The 21,824-nt window shown below is 47.1% G+C and overlaps 1 long non-coding RNA gene across 1 annotated transcript; it reads left to right on the top strand.

The window, feature by feature from the left end:
* Positions 1-319: 319 nt before the first annotated feature.
* LOC146174544 (uncharacterized) lies at positions 320-19,750 on the top strand. Its single transcript, XR_014702276.1, has 3 exons — positions 320-428; positions 13,392-13,469; positions 19,632-19,750. It is a non-coding gene; the product is annotated as an uncharacterized LOC146174544 (long non-coding RNA).
* Positions 19,751-21,824: the final 2,074 nt, after the last annotated feature.

The raw sequence follows: 21,824 nt of genomic DNA, 5'->3' as shown, positions 1-21,824 counted from the left end.
ATCTAAATTATAGAACTGCATCTTTTCTCCTTTTAAATGTCTACTTAACTCCATCAATGAAACGCAACATATCAAGAAAAGGCAATTTCAGATATTTTTACAGGCAAAGCATTTTGAATAAGGTTTGCTTGAGGACCCATATGCATTTACTTAATTTGTTCATAAGGTAGTTAAATATCCACATTCGTTCATTTTTCACTGCCCTTTGCAACATTTAGTACCGCGGCCTATGGCAGATAAATTCCTTTATTATATGCTCGAGTCGGATAGGCAAGTATCCTGATAGCTGCTTATTCACTGTGTATGAAAATTTTTTTCAGACACGGCTCACCTTTATAATATCAAGGTCGTTGTTGCCGTTTCCAGAGTCTTGTTTTAACTCTTCCGAAGATCGTAAACTGAAGGTAATGAGCGCCAAGGCGAAGAAGGTATGTTCTATATGCAACACCAAGTCGATCTACCTATGGCTATGGCACACTCGCTGTTGTGGCGAAAATAAAGCACGCCGTTTTTATTAGCGCCTTCGCCAGCCTGTGACTAGAAGCGCCCCCTATTTTTCATTTGGGCGAACAGAGGGCCATTTTCAGATATCGTGAGGAAACACACCGTTATTCTAATGTGTCTTTGCACGGCCGCTCAATTGAGGCGCACTTCGGTGCGGCCCGTCGCGTCGCCCAGAAGAGCCGTATTGCGCCTAGTTCTCATCGCCACCGCTGCGGCGCCACCGCTCCTGGACGAGTCCGGGCGGAGAGCTGCGCGCAGCGGCCGTGGCTGTGCTTTCGTTTCGGCATCCGCGTGGTCGGCGCTTGCTCAATTTAGGATTATGAGCGGCGTTTCACACCGTATGTGATGATATTATGTGCATGTTTGCTATTGATAAGGTGATACCGGCAAGTCATCATCACTAGGCTTTTCCAAGTCACTCGTGGTCTTCCGTTTACACCGAGAACGAGGCAGTCGTGTGCTTCGCTGAGTGCGCACCCATTTAGTTGCGTTTCAACCACTGTAGTAACTATTATATATTGCAATCTTGAAATCGAGACATGGTTTGGGGCCATTTATTCAGCGTGCACTTTTCTGGAAACTTACAATTCAGGACGTAGCGTTCAACATTATTGTTCAGCCTGTTCCCCCGTTTTCACTGGAAATAATATTCAAGTGGGTACCACCCCCAAAACATACTAGCTAACACAAACTGTTGCAAAAGAAACAACACAAGACAGCCAGTTCAACGACACGCCCGCCAGTTCAACGACACGCTCGCAGGCTCAGGCAATTTTTTTCTCGTTTGATTATGAAGCCGCGTGATGCACAGAAGACATGCAAGCTTGTTTTACAAGCGAATAACTTTTCTCGAAAAAGGTTTATGTGCAAGCGTGATTTTTCCACTGTCTGATTGATGTTGTCTGTCCAGTTGGTCAGCAGTGGTCGCATTAGTTTGGTTAGGTCCTTAGTGTGGCTGCGGTCTTCTCTCTCGCAAAGTAAACTCCGGAAATTGCACAAAATAGGGAAGAAGGTATGAAATTAATTTTGCATAGCTTGCTGCTTCTTATGACCTGCGGGCACTTCATCACCTTGCTAACAAATGTGCATGGTGATTTTCAGATACCTTAGGCATTCATCATCAAGAATTTTGATAAGTCCAGGGTTTTGCGGGAATCACAAGGCACAAAGTTAATAAGTGGATGGGGACTAATAAAATAGAATTATTGACACTCTAAAGTAAGCACTAGAAGTAATTTAAACTTTGGTAATATATAAATAATGAAAACATGGCCAGGCACTGAAAACAAAATAAATAAAAATGTTTCATGAGATTCTGTAAAACTAGTCATACTTTCTCTTCAAATGGACGTGCAAGGTAACCAGCCAAGAATGCAATCGGTGCTAACTCTATCCCAGCTGCTGGTTGACACCACACATGAATGAATCCAAGCTGACTCGAAAACTCTCTCGCAGCAGACGTGATATGGCAGTTGGCAAGGTACGACTTTCAAGTTTTATAGCTGCCTATTGTTGACAGGTGCATTTGCAGACCGATGCTTGCAAGATGCCAACCTGCACAAAGCATGGCAAAATGTGTATAACATCAGTCGATTATATATTTTTTTCGCTAGTGGTACCTTCAGTATTTTCTCCGAGGTGAAAACTGCAGCCCTTGCGTCAACTTTGTCGTTCCCGCCTTTGAATTGCCTTAGGCTGCTAAAAAGCGATACTATAGACCCGCTTTCAGAGCCTGCTTTAGGGCGTATCGGAAGCTGAAAATAAGATTCGGTTAAATGCAATGCACTATAGTAAGGCACACAGAAGACATTGTTGTAAGATACTTGATGCGATCAAGAAGGTCCTTAATTTGCGTCACTGTGGATCTGGTTGTCATGATTGTTGATTGCTTCGTACGTCTGCTTAGTTAGCCTTTGCTTCGACGTGCCTCCTTGGACCTGAATGTCTTCAATATGGCAAAGCCCAACTCTAACCAAGAGAGTCGCTCGTCATCTGACAAATAGAGCGGCTCCTCTTGGTGTCTCCATGGCTTCACTTATGCGATGTTGGGCAAGGCATACCATTTTGATATCGTTGTCATAAAAGTGATCGTGGCGCAGCTATCTTGGAACACACATGCTTCAGGATGACACGGGGGGGGGGGGGTTGTCCAGGAGGAAATGAAGTGTAGCTATAAGAAGTGGAGAAAATAAAGCAATTGACCTGCGCACATTAATTTTTCCAAGGTTGTTTGGCTCAACATGAACCCGCGTGAGTAACTTAACTTGTAATGTGGGCCGTTCGGGAACACGGAGAGGACAGCTGAAGGAAGCAGGATCTTCAGTTTTATGTTCTTCCTGTAATCGTCATCTGTGAAGTGTAGTGAGTATACCAGTGACTTGTCACTCGGCTCCCACCGGCTTCCTTTTCCGTCCTAGCCCTCCCGAGATATGTTTTTCAGCCATGCTGCTCGACGTTCTGAATCGCACGGGAACTCATGGTAACCGATCTTTTCTTGCTTTCGTGGTGCACAGCGGCACACAGCAGTTGCCTGGCATGGTGCTGCATACGCTTAGGACGCTGTTATGCTGAGTAGTCAAAACGATAACACGCGCCAACTCAGCCAGCGCGCTCCTTCCGCGTCGTCTGCTCGTCCGTGCCGGCGGCGCCTTGTCCCAGAGTGGTGGCGCCCCCGCGGAGAATGACGGCGGAAACTGTAACTTCTCCCAATACGCGCTTCCCCAGCCATTGAGGCGCGACGCGGCGGGCCGCACCAAGTGCGCCTCCATTGAGCGGCTTTGGATTGTCGGCTTGTCGATGACGTTTTAGGATGTATCATCCGCGTCTTTCCTGAAAATGTCAGTGGGCGGCATTTCGTTTTCGTAGAATTTCCACAAAATTTTCATCACTCAAAATGGACTTTTCAGAATTTCTAAATCCTGTTTCATAGCTAACAAAACTTTGTGATCGCACAATGATGAGGAGATGGAAAGGTCGGTATGATATACGTACTTAAAATTCAGCGAAAACTCTAGCGGATGGAATTTGGGGGATTATAATATCTGCTATTCAATGTGGTAATTTAGTAGCTCCAGATGCGTGGACAATTTAACTATGAAGGGTCTTAAAAAAAAACTGCGTGTGCGCACTGAATACCCTAATTGCGCTAGAACTGCAAAGATACCCTAATTGCGCTAGAACTGCAAAGATATTAAGATGACTTCTTCAGTTTGGAGTTCAATTTCTGCCTACAGGTTTTCTTCTTGAAATTTTCAGAGATGCATGACTCATTTGAGTTTTTGAAATGCAATCTAGGCCTAAATGTTATAGGCACAAAGGTATCCTGATTGTCTAGACACTTGAATTTTTCGGAATTTCAAAACGGTATCCACGTGTTTGCAGAAGGGATGAAAATCATTTAATTACGCACGTTTGTAACCGCAATATATTGATATCGGTGAAAACACTTCGCGACAAAATCTATTCTGAGTACATTATTAAAGTACTTACTACATGGTCGTCTATATTATTGCATGCCAAGTGCCATTTTCACGCCAACCAGTTCGGGTTTACACATTCGCGCAGAGCCATACAAGCCCTCATCTCGTTGCGAACGGCTCTGGAATACTTGCGCTCATCCCGCATGCCCGTGGTTCTTACCTCTCTTTATTTTTAGGCTGCATCAAATAGCGTTTCGTACCCCGTTGTCCTTCACTACTTTCGATGTCGTAGCCTTCCGTCCACTCTGTACCACCTCTTGCGTTCCTTCCTTTCCCAACGCAGCGTGGTCTATTGTACGCCCACTCGCAGAGAGGTGTCTGCCAATCCTACTCTTGGGTTCTCTCATGGTCCCCTGTTTCCGCTCTCTCGCGGAATATTATTAACGTGGACCTTCTTGGGCACCCGATGCCTCCTGGCTTCTTACTACAGGCATATGCAGATGAACCTCGAGTATTGATGCCTGAGCTCGAACAGTTCTGTGCTGGCGTTCTTAACAGGATTTACAGCCGGGTCTCTCATTACCGTGTCACCATCTCATTGGAGAAAAACATTTTGCATGCTGTTTTCGAACGGCGTAGGTATAACAGAAAAGGGCAACCCCGCCGTGCGCTTTGTGGGCCAACCGCTCAATTTTAAACAGGAGCTCAGACTTTTAAGCGTTGTGTCCGACCACCCCCTTTACTTCTATCTCATGCTAATTTCTTGCGAGACAAGGCAGATGTGCTAACATCACGCCTTGTATCATTTCTTTCATTGCACCGTTCCAGTCTTTCTCTGCAGGCCATACAACCCGCCCTTACCTTCGCCGCGCCCGCGTGGTGCTCTCGCCCCGTTCATTCCCGTCTTCGTGAGAATCTCATTTCTCTTCAGTGCGTTCCTTCTCTCTGCTTTACGGGAGCATTACGCACAACTCGAACGGCTGCGCTTCAGGCGCTTCTTCGGGTATCTTCTCTCCTCTTAGGGCTGGCCTGCCGCTGTGCTGCGTATAGCCTGTTAAAAGGTACGGATCCCTTGACGTTTGGAGGGCACACCTATCTACCGTCTCATGTTCTTGGTTGGTTGGTTGGTTCATAGGAAGGGAAAGGCGCAGTATCTGTCACACTTGCTCTGTGGACACCTGAACCGCGCCGTAAGGGAAGGGATGAAGGTGGGAGTGAAAGTGGATAGAGAGAAAGGGGGGCCGTAGTGGAGGGCTACGGAGTAATTTCGACCACCTGGGTCATATTCTCCCCCATTTCGATTCCTCGTACGTCCATCCCTTTCTGCCATCTCCGCATTATCTATTCGGAGGAGATGCCAGAAAGGGATGGACGTACGAGGAATCGAAATGGGGGAGAATATGACCCAGGTGGTCGAAATTACTCCGTAGCCCTCCACTACGGCCCCCCTTTCTCTCTATCCACTTTCACTCTCACCTTCATCCCTTCCCTTACGGCGCGGTTCAGGTGTCCACAAAGCAAGTATGACAGTTACTGCGCCTTTCCCTTCCTATGAACCAACCAACCAACCAAGAATATGAGAGTGAAAGTGGATAGAGAGGAAGGGGAGCCGTAGTGGAGGGCTACGGAATAATTTCGACCACCTGGGTCATATTCTCCCCCATTTCGTTCCTCGTACGTCCATCCCTTTCTGGCATCTCCTCCGCATTATCTATTTTTCATTCTCACTTTCCCTTTCAGTCCTCCCTTCCCGGCATTGATATCCTTAGAGACGGTTCCTATACCTCCCGTTCTGTGGGCGCTCCCTATGTTGCATTCTCGTTGCGCGGCGCGTTGCGGAACGCAGCCCGGTTCTTGAGGCAGCCTCCAGCGTCTTCTCTGAAGAGGCTGTTGCGTTTTATGAGCCTGGTTGGTACGCTCAGCGCGCTCCCTCTCCTCTTCCCTTACGCATATATACTTAATACATTTTGCCCTTCTGGCTATCTGTTCTCTTTCTAAATGACATCCGCATACAAGAGATCAAGGGCACCCTTTCCACCATCTCACTCCATCATCCTGTCTTTTTATATCATGCACGTACCCATTGTGCTATCTAGGATAACAAACTTGCCGACAGGGCCGCCTCTCTGGCCACAACGCGCGACCACCTGCGGTCGTCGTGATTAACTCGCTTTCCTGTGCGCACCGCCGTGCGCACCACTGTCCGATCCACCTGGATCGCGGACAACTATGACATTTGTCTGTTTTTGCGCCCTTTATTCTCGGTTTACCTCTCTTTCCTCCGCCTCGTTCTCTTGTTTTTCATTCGTTGCCACGGCCACTTTGCCCCATGTTTCCATCGTTTCGCACTTCGCTATTCACCGTCCTTTTTATGCGATGACGCTGTGTGGGACGTCCTCCACTAGCTATGCGCCTGGCCGCTCACTGCGGAAATAGTAAAGCAGCTTCCTGGCTACCCAATCTTTGTTTTCCCTGAAGACTTCCCTTTACTTTCTTCCCGTCGTTCTCGTGCGCTGCTTATTCGCACTGATGTTCGCATTTCATCTTTGCTCTGTCAATCGTCCCCAATCTCGACTCGATGGTTCATAGTCTGCCACATGTATTATGTTGTCAGAGGCCCCAAATGGCCAATCTTGGTGGGCCTCAGACATGTTTTCTCGCGGTGTGTGCACCCATAGTAGTGTTTTCTTTTCATTCATGTTCTTCATTTGTTTGTTACTAATGGCTGTTAGATGGACAGGTTTTTCCTCCTTTGATATGTTTTGCTCTGCGATGGTACCTCCCCATTTTGTTTTCTTTTCTTTCACTGGTTACACATAATTTTCCTTGTACCTACCTGTTTCTTTTCCAGAACTCTTTCTCTCTGGCCCATTTAAAACTTTTTTCGCTCTACTACTGTTATGCGGCCTTCAGCTCATTTATCCTCCCCCTTCTTTTTTTTTGCTCGTTTTATTTTCTTGACTCCTTTTCTTTCCCACAGTTCCCTAAACCTTCCCTCCTCCCGGCCTCTTCCCTCTTCCTTCCCTCTACAATAACTCGTCAAGCTTCTGGGTACGCTGGCTCTAACCGTTGTTTTGTATTTTTTCATAATGGGGCAGCTTTGTGCTCTTTCCTCACTCGTAATTTCTGCCACTTGGTTTTTTTCTCGTATAATTGATTTTATTGCGATAGCAATACTACGCCAGGTTTCGGCCCGTCGCGTAGTTCTAGGAAGGGCCACGTTCGGCCTTGAAAAACCGCGAAGACGAAGAAGGTGAAGACTAAGAAGAAGACGAAGAAGTAGAAGACAAAGACCAAAAAGAGGATGTAGAAGAAGAAAAAGGAGGAGGAGAAAAAAAATTATTTAAATAAAAAAATGTAAACACCCCTAGGAGGACCTCTTAGTCCAGGAGCCCTCTGGCTGTTCCTTCTAACTTAGCCCGCTCGACCAGTCACAACTGATCAGCAGGTTGCGTGGCTGGAAAGGCAGCCTGCCAGGAGGAGGGGATGGGGTGTTTGACGTGAGGAAAGTGGATGGGACATGGGCATTACTAAGTAATAGTAGAGGGTGGGTGGGGTGACATTGCATGTGGTGCAGTATGGTGGGAAGTCCATGGGATGAAAGGTGTGGGCAAATTGAAGAGATGCGAACCAATGTGTCTGAATTTGTCGCCAGTATGTGCTGTCAAGGTGAGAAAGCATTTGATGTGGTTGCTGGTACGTGGCACGGCAACGATGATAGTAGTGAATAATTGTAGTGTAGCCAAGAGGTTCGATCGGGGTGTATAATGAAGGTTTGGGGAGGCCATTCACCAGCGTCCGGAAGCTTAGTTCTCGGGCAAATGCATGAGCGCGCTCATTTCTGGGGATGTCCTCGTGCCCAGGAACCCATGTGATGGTGATGGGATCGGCAGGGGTAGGTAGAGTAGATAATATTTTAGCAGATGCGTGTGGGAGGGTTCCTCGCAGGAGATATCTGTATGCTGTTCGGGAATCTGTGCATATTGTGGTGTCCTGAGTCTGCAACTCACTGATGTGTGCAATAGCGAGTGTAATATCCAAGCATTCGGCCTCGGTGATGCTAGTGCAATGGATGGAGGCGGCATTGAACGTCGAGCGGCGAATGTCCGCGAATAGAGCAGTTCAGATGTGAGGAATGTCCGATTGTGTGAAGCATTCGTGTAGATGATGTCCTGGCGTGTAGAGTACTGCTTGAAAAAATATGAGGCACGGGCTGCGCGACGGCCTTCGTGGTGTTCGGGATCCATATTTCGTGGGAGGGGCTCGAGCTCGAGGAGGCTCCGCAGATGCGGAGGGATGGCTATATGAGTGTAAGGTGAGGGATCAGGGGTATTGTAGCCCACTGAGCGCAGGAGATGAGTGCTTTAGGTGTTGTGCGGAGTCGACGTTGTTGGTTGGAGAGGTTCGCCTCTACGAGCTCCTCAACATTGTTATGTATGCCTAATTGAAGGAGCCGAATCGTACTGGTATGACGAGGTAAATGAAGGGCAGCTTTAGCAGCTGAGTGGTGTAGGACGTTTAGTGTATTGAGTTGTGTTTTGGTAATTTGGTGGTAGGCTAGTCGACTAGCGATAATGGCGTCTACGAGTCTTAAAGCGTCTTTTTCACTGAGGCCATGACTGCGATTAGAAATGCGACGAATGAGATGTGTGATCTGGTTGATTTGGCGCTGCAGGAGGTGTATGGTGTGGGTGGCTCTAGTGTCCTGTTGAATGTGGAGACCCAGCAGTCGGAGCCGTGGTACTTTGGGAATCGGAACGTTGTCAAGGAGTACGGTGATAGTTGGGGCACGTGGGGAAGGCTTGATGACTACGAGCTAAGATTCCTGCGGTGCACACGAAGAAATCTGAGCTCCTGTAGCGAGTTGCAAAGTATGTTCTGGATGGCATTTGTAGCGAGTTGCAAAGTATGTTCAACTTGGCCAGGGCAACCCTTAGTAGTCCATAGTGCGATGTCGTCTGCGTATATTTCGTGCTGATGGTCAGGTATAGTTTTGAGTATCCGGGCTAAGGGAGTTAAGGCGATGTTAAAGAGGATGGGTGAGAGGTCTGAGCCCTGCGGTGCGCCTCGGTTGAGTAAATAGATGATCGGGGAGGTGTAGGACCCGAGTGTGATATGAGCCGTGCTTTTGGTTAGGAACGCCTCAACGTAGCGCCAGATGCGTAGCCCGCAGCTGTGGCAAGGGTAGGCAGAATGTGGTCATGGCTAACGTTGTCAAATGCCTTTTGTATATCAAGTGCAAGTATGGCCCGTGGGGCATGTTTATGGAGGGTATTGTTTAGGATGGTCTCTGTCAGGTGCAGTAGAATGTCTTGGGTGCAGAGATGTGGGCGGAAGCCGAATTGAGAGTGAGCAAAAAAAGGCGGTAGATTCGAGTTCAGGTTGAAGCATTCTAAGGATTACGTGTTCATAAAGTTTGCCACGACAACTTGTGAGAGAAATAGGGCGTAGGTTGTCTAAGGAAAGGGGGTTTCCGGGCTTAGGAATGAAGTTGATTGCAGCTTGTTTCCAAGAGGCTGGCAAAGTGCCCTCCCTCCAGTGTTGGTTGTAGTAAGCTGTGAGCTGAGAGAGAAATGTATCATCGAGGTTTCGAAGAAGTTTGTATGTAATTTGGTCGGGCCCGTGTGCGGTGCTATGAGTGATGTGGGCGAGGGTGGCCCGCACCTCCGCAGTGGTTATGTCCTCATCCAGCCTTGGGTTAGATGGGAGAGGGGATGGGGGCGTGGAAGAACGTGGGAGGGGGCGAAATACATCGCTGTGTTAGGTATTGAAGGATGTCTGTGCCTTGTTGTGCTGTAGTGTGAATGAGTCGGTGCGCGTTGATGGCTGTGTGTTTGGTGGTTGTGGGGTCGAGCAGGATTCGAAGAATATTCCAAGTTTCTCGTGTGCCTAAAGTACCCTGAAGGCTGTTGCAGAGGTTTCGCCAGTTGGATTTTACCAGATTGGCTGCATATTCTATGGCCTCGGTGGTAATATGTGCGATTCGCAGGAGGAGTTTTCTGTTGTGTCGATGTCTTTTCCATTTCTTAACGGGGCTTCGCCTTGCCTCCCAGAGATGCAAAAGATGAAGATCAATTTCGGGTGCTGGCGGAGTGTTTTTGATGTGTTTAGTTGTGCGTTTGAGAGCAGACTGGAGCTTATGTACCTAGGCGTCCAATGGGAGATCGCTGTCCTCGGGAATGACTACTGCTAATTGCTCACGAAAGTATTTCCAATTAGTGGGATGCTGGGTCTTGCATGTGAACTGTTTTGCTTCATATTGCAGTGGAATTTGAATAATATAATGGTCGCTGCCCAGTGTGTCTGGTAGTAAGTTGTAGAAAACTGGAGAGCGAATGTTAGTTAGTGACTACTACTAATTGCTCACGAAAATGTTTAGGATGGTGTCTCTGGTAGTGCTAGTGCCGATTCTGGTAGGGGCTTTGGGGTCCGTGATGAGGCTGAGGGAGTGTTGCATAAAAGCGTTGTACAGACATGTGCCCTTGGGAGTGTTTTTAAGGTATCTCCAGGCTCTGTGGCCAGCATTTAAATCACGTACTATCAGTGTACGCGACCCAGATATGCGTTTGATGTCGGCCACAAATGTGAGGAAGCCGTGTCTTTTGGCTCGGGGTGGGTCGTAAACGTTCATTATGAAAAGGCTGGGGGGGGGGGGGGGGGCGTCTGGTGTAGGCGGAAGTATTTCAGTGAGCGTATGCTCAATTGTTTGCTGAGTGTATGGTCTATGGCCGTGAGAGTGTTTTTGACGAGAATCGCAGTGCGTGCAGATAGGGAGGTGGTATTGTATCCGGTCAAAGTGGGCGAGCAGCCTGTTTCCTGAAGGTCTATGACATCTGGACTAGTTGCGTGGTTCTGAATGTAGAAATGTAGAGATGCCCTTTTTTGTCTGAAGCGACGGCAGTTTCATTGCCAGACTGTGTGCCGGAGGTGCAGACCGACGCGTCGTCTTATTGTGTGCCATTTTCGCTGTGCGTATGTTCCGCACATGGCCCATACTTAGTTCGCTCGCGGATCTTGTCTAAGCGTTCATTGAAAATAGAGCATGACACCTGTCCCTCATGATGATTTGATGGGCGACTGGCGGCAGCCCGAGGGGCGCACTTAACTTTGGGATCCCGGATGGAACTCGGGCAAGGTGCCAAGGCATGCGGCCCCGCACAACGGGTGCAACGCGCCTTCTAAGGGTCATTCCTCAGCTTACACTTCTTCAAAGCGTGCCCATACTGTGCACAAAATGTGCACAGAAGTACATGCAGGTCCTCGCACACCTCGACGGGAGTCCACCCTAGGTTACTCGACGCGCCTTGCAGAGACGGGCAAAAGCGGATGGGTCTCTTTCAATGACGTGAACGAACTGTCCGGAGCGTTGCAGAAATGATAGCCTGACCTTGCAGGAAGAGGGGTCCAGATGAAGAGTCGGGTTGCGATGGCTGAGTGCAGAGATAAGCTCCTCCAGCCTGATATCGGGGTTAACCCCGGTCAGTCGAAAGTGCGGGCTCCGCTGCTTGGAGATTCGGACGTTGACGGAGGTCCTCGTGGCCTCCTTCCGCGAGATAGCAGACTTGAGTCGATGGAGGGCTTCAGGATCCCTGGAGGTAACCGTCACGGCGTGACGAGAGGCCCGCAGAGTAACAGCCCGGATACCTTCGACGTCGGGATCAATGCTTGTTTTGAGGAGAGCCACCACTTCGTTGCCGACGTGGTCCGAGAATGCAGCAGAAGTTAACACCATCTGGTGCGGCTGGTGATTAGTGCAGGAATCTTCGGAAGCAGGATACCCACTCGAGTCAGTGGTCGCAGCAGGGGCTGCAATGGCTGCGTCTGCCTGTAGAGGAGATATTGAAGAGCCACTCATTGCAGCAGCATATGTCCCAGAGACCTGGGACTCTCGCTTCCCGCCGGAAACGTGCACTGCAGCCGTGATGTCCTTAGTAGGCATCCCAGCAAGCCACGCTTGAAGGGAACTCAGTTTACGATCTCGCGGAGCCAAAGAGGTCCGAAATGTTTGGGAATGGTTGAACTCGGCGACAGCACACGCGAAGAAGTGCGCAGTGTGGCGGTACAGCCCACAGACCAGAGACAAGCGGAGTGCCCTAGTTGAGGGACCAATCTTGTTATCCCTGTCCAGAATAGCCGCAACGATCTGCTCATGGACCCGTCATGGCGTCAGCGTCCGTTCCAAGTTCCAAGCTGTTGTACGTCGGCGACTCCGAGTCCGCAGTCGACTGCGGCGGAAGGCCCAGGGTTCCCGGCAGCTGAGAAATATCGAGTTGCAAATGGAGACTGGCAGATGGGGAGGCAGGGTCGGACTCCGGAAGCTCACCAGGAGGTGCAGCAACGGGGTAGTAGGAGGTCAGGTCCGTAATGATGTTAGAAGCCGCCCGACAGGAGGACGTGTCGCAGATAGGCGGTGGCCCGCCTGGAGCCGCCTGGTCGGTCATGGCCACGGCGAAGAAGACGAAAAAGACGAATGAGAAGAAGGTGAAGAAGAAGAAGGGTAAGACGAAGAAGAAGAACACGAAGACGAAACACGCTCGGTCACCCGCAGCTAATGCTTTCGCTCCACATTCGGTTCAGCAGCATTGAACCCTTCTCATTAATATGTGCGCTGGTCGCTTACGCTCTCTCGTCATACTCTTAAAGGCTGAGCTTAAGTGTCCCCAATAATGTCGCACCTTATACTGATAGTGTCTCCAACAATGTAGCACGTTATATTGATAGGGCGTGTTAGGGGAATAGTGTAGCAGGCAAAAGAATTTCCGCCGTTGCTATCGCGATTCAACTAGGGTTAACCAGAGTTGAACCACAATTAATTTTTTTCCCAAGTTTATTTCTTGGGTGTACGTCTGCCCATTTTATCTTCATTTGGGTTTTGCCTGCCATAAACTCTGGTTTCGGTGCGTGCTTTTTTCATATTTATTTATTTCATCTTTTATGTCCTTGAAATTTTATAATAAAGGATATAAAAACTGCTCTCATTATATGAATTGTGTTGAATATAACTTTTAGCTTTTTACTGGAAATGACGTTATTAATTTCACCGCTCCTTTCTGTAGCGCCTATGGGTTTTGAAAGCGTGTAAAATATTAAAAAATAACGAAACTGATACAGAATTAGGGGGGACGAAAGGAACGAACATTTTTTCGTTCTTTACATGGGCCTCTTTTCATACTCCTCCCCTCTCCCCTAATGTGTAGCATTTATAGCACAGTCCTTCATAGTCACTGGACACGAAACTTCTCCATAATGCTAAAGTACAGCTTCAAATGGCGTTCGAGGCTACGGCATCGCAATGCCACAGTGCACAGCGGCTATGACATCGTTAGAAAAGCTGGCCGGGCGCTGTAGTGAACCAAAATAAAGCCCTTAAGCTATTCATTTGACACCTGATTTATTCTGATAATGTCATTTTATGCGTGAAACCAAACTGAGCACTTTTTATGTTTCGGCATGCCGTTTTGATTACAGACGGGCGAGAAAAGTCTCGGTGATTTCCTGCCCTAGTAAAACGGAGCTGCCAAGGAAAACGAAGCGGCACTAGCACGAGTAAGTTCACCTCATTGTTGAAATATCACCGTGTTTTTGAAGAACATTCAATTGTGTCAGACCAAAATAATTGAAACCGGCCCCCTTCCGCGACGAGTAGACAAATCGGATCCATAGAATACGCGAGTGTGATTTCAGCGATTGCGAGGAACGACTTCAGAAGCTTTATTGAATGATAATATCGACGTAGTGTAGTTCCAACCATAGTGACAAGAAGTCAATGATTTCTCAAGCCGTATAAATAGAGGGCGAGCACACAACTTACAAAAATACTGCTGTGACCCTAACTGCCAAGGAGTGTTGAAAGCGGCTGGCGAATGTTCTTCGAGTCTCTGGCGGAAGACAGTTCGGGCCGTTGTAACCTCTGCAAACGCTCGCAAACATTCACCTGGATATAACTATTCAAAATGTAATGTTGGTCACGTGAATAAAGTAGATACAGTCAGCTGGAAGCACTAATCAGACGAGGCTTCATTGCGCTGCCTGAAGACACGTCCGCATTCATCGGCGCTGCTGTCAGGTTTATAGTGTGGGCGATCAGCGCCACGGGGGGTAAATTGGTTAGCGCGCGCTTTCGTGAGATCAGTCAGCGGAATTCCGTTGGATATCGGCGGGGTGCTGTCTATCTATTGAAAATCAAACTCGTACCCCTGTGCCGTGCGTGTTAACTGGCTACTTCACGCCGGCACGTGAGAAACATATCTTACTTCTCCTTGTCCAGCATGTCTGCTATCTCCATGGCAATGTAGGAGCGCGACGACGACACCTTTTTCCCGGTCTCCAGGATGGATGGATGGAATATAGGAGCGTCCCCTTTGAAACGGGGTGGTAGCAGTAGCTATCATGCTCATTTTTCTCCCTAGATCTTAATTATTGTTTTAGATTGGTTAACTAAAACATCATTCGATTTATTAAATTTTTGTTTCTACATTAGTAACATTATGTCACATCTCTGCTTTTAAGCCACCAATCTTCCAGTCGTTTTTTGCTAGCTTCCACCGCCGATTTATTCACCCGGCCACTGGTGTTAGGAGGAAGCATGGCGCAGGCCATCTACCACCAGCAATGCAGACCAAGCGGCGCAACGAGCACGCGCCATCGTCACCGAGTGGCGCTACTCCCCTAGAATCCGGCATGGAAGAAACCGCTGTTTTGCACTGAGATCGGTGGGGTTCTGTAGAATAAACATTGCAGTATAACCTGCCTTACAGACTTTCACCTTGTCGCCCTTATTCGGTCTTAAGTGCCTCAAGAATGTTTTTATTTTCGTTTTGGTCCTCCCAAAAAGCACACCAAAACTCGCCACCGCGCTGTCATCTACGTTGACTCAGAAGTTGCGACGCGCTGGATTCGTAGTCTGCGCATTCTGGTTTGCGAGACAATGAACGTGTTTGCGGTTGTTTTACGGTCATGTTGCACACACGGTAAACGTTCGCAGCTCGCACGGCTTGAAGCTTTAGGCAGCCGTGATGAGTTGGTTCGCTATGGATGACGCAACAGGATTGTCGAGGGAGCCTTCAACGAACGATATGCGGTTGGACGACATGTCTGCCTGCATCGGTCGAGCGCATTTATTCCTAACGGAGAAAGTTTGCCTGTGTGAGGTATATGTATAGTGTTTAATCTGCAAAATTGTTCTTTCTTCGTGTCACGCTTGATTTGACTACGCGATTCCCCCCTTTGTATTGCGTCAGGCGCGTCGATCTCTGAACCATTGTAAATTGCTTTATGCGACGACTTCACATGGACTTGAGGTAGCCAAGGCTGCGGAAACTGTAAAGATGTGAGGTCTGCAGTGTGTAGTGTATTCGATAGAAATAAATTTGTTTGGAGCACGATGTCCACGCTCATGCGATAGGGCAGTGTTTGACTATTTTATCTACCTGAAAATTTTTGTTCTTTCTGCTCTGTGCCTCTTTCTCTCTCCTGCTTGTAGAAGAAGTACAATAAAAAAGAATGCAGAATGCAAGTATTACTTTGTGTTTTTGACGCCAGAGAACTTTGTGATCTAGGCCACTGAAGCTTAAAGCTTTACCAGAGTACCTCAATACTTTTTTTCTGGTCACGAAACTCCCGCCATATAGGGTCAGCGCTGGCCGCTAGAGGCGCAGTTGGGCACTGAAGGGCATGCATCCGCTGCCGGTGGTGCAGCCGACCGTCATATGTCTAGTTTTGTTTGCCGTTGAAAGTTCAAATTGTCTTATGATTGTCATATTAGGTGACGTAAGGATGTGCTCCCCATTAGGCAATTCCACGAGAGACGAAGACAACGCTAATAATATAAGCGCATGCCTCACTGGAGCAGACGCCGGGCGTGAAACTAACTGCACAGCATAGAACCTGGTATGAATGAAATTTATAATGTTGCGGCACACTTAGCCCCACTCTGGCCCCCCTAAACGAGCCGCAGCACCGTTTAATTGTTTTCTGCCTACACGCTGTTCTCACCGATCGCAAAACTTTGCAGCACGCAAGCGAAAACGCCACCATAGTCCGTGTTGAACGCGTAGCGCGTGATCGCTACGCTAAAGCGCAGTCACAGACCTTCGTCACCCAATATCGGTTGGCAGATCGTTAGCAAACACATATTCTCTGCTTTATTTGCCCTTGCAGCTCTATGGTAATGGTCAGCGGCGTGCCGATGTCAGGCTACAGTGCCAACGGTGCCACCACCACGTCGTCGAAATCGGAGCTGTCGGGCGCGCATCGGCCTGTACGTCGTCGCGGTGCTGAGCTGTCCTCGCCGACCCAGTGTTCTCTTGAGCCCGCCCACAGCCGCGGCGCGCGTCTGCTACGGCTCCCGTTGCATTGATTTTGATTTCTGCTTGAAGTTTTTTTCGGCCACTTGTTATGCAATTATAGTCATGAATTCGAGAGACGAATGCTTAAAGATAAGAGCACAAGATTCTTCACATCGCGAGTGTTCGCGATGTTTTCCCAGGAATGCACCGATGGCAACTGCTGCACCTCCGCGCTACGACTGTTTACTAGCTTTGTACAAACAGATATCGCTATTTACGTCGCGTAAAATGTAAACTGAGAAAGCTGAGCTTCCTCTGTTATCACTAAATTTGGAACCGCCGCGGTCTCCTCTGTTTTCGAGCTACAGGGGACAGCCTACGGGGTTTAGACAATTGTTAAATAACTTGGAAGGCCTTCGAAAATCCTTGGGATAAAGTGAGGCTGGAGCGCTGGCCTCCCCCGTTGTAGTGATACTGCGTCGCCGTTCACAGTAAATTCCTCGACACGAATGATGTCCGCGGCGTGAAAGTGCTTTTCACAAACACGCGCATATTTAGAATCGAAATGCAAGTCACTGCAGTCTCTTCCCGCGGTATTGCACGCTTCCATTTTTCCGACAGCTCCTTGTCAGCAGGGAAGCGAAACGACGAGACCTTCTCGATCGCACCTTTGTAGCCGGAATGGCATCCTGGTACGCAGCAAGTGTTCGGCAGGGTTCCAAGCACACAAGTTACATGATGTCAACGCACAGCATAACATGAGACGTTGAAATTCGTACCAGCTGCGATGCTTTCTGATCGGTCCCGACAATGCTGAGCTCTTCAACGGTACCCTTTAGTGCCCACTGGCGGCGCGGCAGGCGCGAGGGGTATATGAACCTCTCCCATATCGTTACGGAGGATTTTCGTGACTAGAAAAAAAAGTATTGAGGGACTTTGGCTTTACTAAAGGACTAAATCGTGCGACCCATTTGCGAGCTTAGTTGATTTAGGTCGCCGTTTTTCACTATATTGCCAGGAGCTATACGGTAAATTGTTGGGGTTTTTTTCCGAAGGCGGCGACATGTTTTGCGTGCGTATTAGTGTGTGTTTGTATCTGTGTGTGTGTGTACTCGTGCGTGAGCTTATGCGTGCGTGTTGTGGGCGCGGTCGTATTACATTGAAGCGCTGAAGGAGGAGCAGCTTCATTAAAGGTACAATAATTGAACAGTTGCTGTGTGTAGTGGGGCGGTGGTCAGCTCCTTCTCTAATGATTTTCCTTTTGTTCCGGAGCGTAATGCGTCACATGTCGCGTTTGCTGCCTACATTGCATAGGTTACATTTTGTTGAGAAAAGAAAAAAATGGAAGTACTATAGGTTCTAATTTGGCAATTGGGTTCCTTTCGACGCTAGTTTATTCACTCGTGGCTTTTTCTTGATAGAACTGCCGCCTCTTGTGGATCTTGTGGATTTTCGCTTGATTGTACAACCGGCAAGCGCGTGTGTGGTTGCCCTTCTTAACTGTGCGTAAGCCGTTTTTCAGTGCCTCTAATGTAAAATGTTAAATCGCTATTTGAGCGAATACGATACTCCACATTCAGGAAGGCAGCGACGCTTCGAATCACGGTCACCTACTCGTATACGACGTGTTTCTCCGCTTACTTGGCATGATGGACGTGCGGCTACCGTTAAATATTATTACGTCATTTTAATGAAGTCAACTGGAAGGCTTCATTCGATTTCGGTGGAAGCGAAATAGCTTTTTTAGCAAAACGCGGCCGAAAGTCGGCCGTCTCTGCCTTAAGGCACACTCGAAACGCCTTCTGGAGTTGGCGCTAGCACATCGCCAGCCTGACTGACGATTATTGTGTGGTGCAGACTGCATCAACGAACGTGGCGCCAACGTGTCGCCGAGCTCACGGAGAAGAAAAATGGAGGGTTAGCAGAGGAGGAAAGAGTTGTCAGTGCTTTACAAAGTTGAACGGGTTTGACTGACTAACTCAAAAACTTTATTGATAGATAAGGGAGGGGGATGTGTGGGTGGGCGCCGTAGACAGGGACTCCAGGGGCTTTTGCTTTCAGTGCACAGTAGACCTCTACCTGTCAGCACCTCTATATGAAATTTCGAATTGAGTTTCAAGACCAAGAAGAGCATAAAATTGCTAAATGGAAGTTGGTGAGTTATAAGAAAAACACGCATTAGTTGCAGTGCATGCGAACGGATTTTAACTGAGACATTGACTTTGATCCAAATTGCATGAAAATATGGGCATAGACTAATCATATGGAAGTGAAAACAAACTGGGCTATGGACAACTGAAGGCTTGAAAAGAATCCCAACAAGCCCATACTTTTTGTCGGAGGAGACAGGAAACGGAACTTCGCGCTACTGTTACAGAGAAGAAAACCGAACAGGATTCATGTCCCAGGCAAACACACATGTCTCGATGGTCTCCCAAAAGGAAATAAGGTGATTAAAACATTGCTGGGAATATTTTTCAGTGTCCCGGGAATGTTTGCGAAGGAAGCGATATATCTATGGAGGAGAGGAGAGTACTTCAGATGCGGCGAGATGGATAGTCATTCCTTAATTACCTCGTTCTCGGGACCAGTCTCCCTGTGATTTTATATTTTGAAGGATGAAAATAAAACTTAAGGAACAATGCTTTAATGATACATCGGCAGTCAAGCTAACTCCGAAAAAAAAATTGTTAGTACGCATTAAACAAGGGATAAGCAATTTCGCAGTGCGTAGCAGCCTGAAGGAATTACTTGGTTATTTAACGTGTTCCCAAACTAAAAGTGAATAAAAATTTAAAATTAAGGAGAAGTATGGTTTTATATCCGTCTTACTTATTATATGTATTGGTCAAGGCGCTTGCCGGACAGTAAAAAAATTCGACAGCCTTAAACTTCGCACCTAAAGACGGTCTTCGTTTGCTTTTCAGAGCATGCGAAGTTTACGCCGAAAGCAGGTATTGAGTTTTAAAAAGTTGAGTTCTAAAACACTCTGAAAAACATTGGTGCGGCAGCGGCGTGTGCAGGGCGATTTTACACTAACGCAGATTTTATGCCGTTGATGTAACAGACTGAAAAAAAAGTACAGTAAATAATTTATAAACGTATTGTTATTTTAAAGGTCAACAATTAGATGCGATATCGAAGGTTAGTAAATCCCGCGCTTCATAGCTGGTAATCGAATCGAAAAAGTGGCTGAATACTGGAACGCGGTCAAGCAGTTCTGAAATATGCATTTGCTTTATTCCATCACACAGATAGATGATGTGTTCACTGCTCCTTATATTATCGATATAATAACCATAGCTTTCTCTACATCAATATTTACTGATGCAGACGATACAGCCTGAGTATTTGACAAAAATGCACTACACGTTATTTTATGATTATGGAATGCTTGAGAGCCATCTCATTGATCTTTCAGATGGACATATTTGATGTCCCGCCGGGGTGGTGCAGTGGTAAGACGCCCGACTACTGTGCCGGAGCACCCGGGGTCGAACCCGACCACGGCGGCTGCGTTTCGATGGAGGCGAAGCGAAGTGGCGTCCGTGTGCTGCGCGATGCCAGCGGACGCTAAAGATACCCAGGTGGTCGAAATTACTCCGTAGCCCTCCACTACGGCTCCCCTTTCTATCTTTCCACTTTCATTCCCACCTTCCTCCCTTCCCTTACGGCGCGGTTCAGGTGTCCACAGAGCAAGTGTGACATATACTGCGCCTTTCCCTTCCTGTGAGCCAAATATACGGCTCCCATTTCTATCCTTCCACTTTGATTTCCACCTTCCTCTCTTCCCTTACGGTGCGGTTCAGGTATCCACAGAGCGAGTGTGACAGATACCGCGCCTTTTTCTTCCTGTGAGCCGATTATTGTTATTATTATTAGTATTGATGTTGGGTACTGTAAGTCGCGTTATGTTGTACGAAAAATTTACAAAGTGGCCTTCACATCGACGACTGTCAGTTTTGCTTCATATTGTTACCAATTTTTCCAAATTGTTACAAATGTTACTTTTATTGGTATTGTTACCAAATAGATTATCAAGTATTGGTGATATTTTGGATAAGCCGCACGCGGCACATGGCTGGTATATATTCATCTCACGACTCTCTGGCGTCTGCGTCCCCTGCGCTCAAACTTGTGCCAATAAAGACAGCTTTGTTTATTGCTTATGTACTGAAGGAGAGCTCACAGTGTTGTCGAAAATGGAAGCCGTGAAATGAAAATAGCACGTGACTTCTGCGAGCGATCAGCTTGGACGGTTTGAGCTGCGAACATTTACTTGAACCAAACTTCAAGGTGCTTGCTTCGCGACCGGACAATCACGATGAGCAACCTGTGCATAAGAACCATCTACGGTCGCCATTAGCTGTGCTGAATGGAATAAATACTTCTCACGTGCCCTCTTCCATTCTGCATTAGAAAAATTAGTGTTATGGCTCTTTGCTTCTCCCTGCCTGCCTCTCTAACTTAACAAGATGCATAGTGATCTGCAAAATCCTCCATCGCAGACTGCTCTGGCCTATCTCCTACAGCTTCCTTTATATTTGTAAAAAGAAAGTTAATAGTATATGTCTACACTGACAAAATGCGAGACAACTGTCCGGTTGGCTTTTCGTGCACTATGGCGTCGTAAGGTCTAAAAATATTGCAGCTTGGCTGTGGTAAAAAAGGACAGACACATGTTTGTAGATGTTACTGATGCATGACCGTATTTGATGGTGCTCTATTTCTGCAGTCATGTGTTACCAACTCGACTAAATGCACCTTCATATAACGAATAGATACAATTTCAGCAGCGATCTTCGGCGCTAGTTATAAAAGTACAACTGCAAGAATTTTTGCTTGTGATAGCTTTATAAAGCTGTCATGTGTGACACGTTTGTTGGTCATGGGCTCTGCCTTCCAACCTTGCAGTGGAGCGTTTTAGAGACGCCTAAACATAAGAACTCTATACACGTAGTTTCAGGACGACACAAAGCCTCAGTCTTTGGTAACTTCAAAGTCGTCATAAAACCTCGCAGCACATAGCGGACTGTTCGAGAAATAAGGCAGCGCTATAATGCATTTCAATTGTATGATATTTATTTTATATTATATTTCTGTTATTTTGCACCAAATTAAATCGGAGAATAAATACATTATATATATAATTCGACTAGAACACTGCATATCTTTATAAATATGTTAAAATACATTTTCGCCCGCTTTGTATATATCTAATATAATAAAAATGTACTTTATTCAATTGGGTTTGTTATCCAGGGATAAAAAATGTTCCATGAGTAGACAGACGGTGTGCTTTCAAAGCATTATTAATGCAATCATGACCTTTTTTGTCGTGCTAGCAGAAAGTATACGAAGAATGTGTCAAAAGTATTGATTTCTATCCTCTTTCGAATGCACTCAAAATGTACCAGAAATATACTTATCAATGCATTAATAAAATAAGAATACCCCAAGCAATTCCAGACCTAACTATAAACAAACAAAAAACTACATTCTACGCATTTTAAACTGTAAGGTTTGAGCCTTGCTGCCTCATTACGCGATAAATCATCCGTCTGTGTGCGTGTGAGTGAAAACTTTGACACTCAACGGAAGCACTAAGCATGGT

The sequence above is a fragment of the Amblyomma maculatum genome, chromosome 11 (genome assembly GCF_055883805.1).
Source record: "Amblyomma maculatum isolate TAMU_Amacu chromosome 11, ASM5588380v1, whole genome shotgun sequence".
NCBI lineage: Eukaryota > Metazoa > Arthropoda > Arachnida > Ixodida > Ixodidae > Amblyomma > Amblyomma maculatum.
The sequence above is the reverse complement of the archived record's forward strand: the minus strand, read 5'-3'. Positions and strand labels throughout refer to the sequence as shown.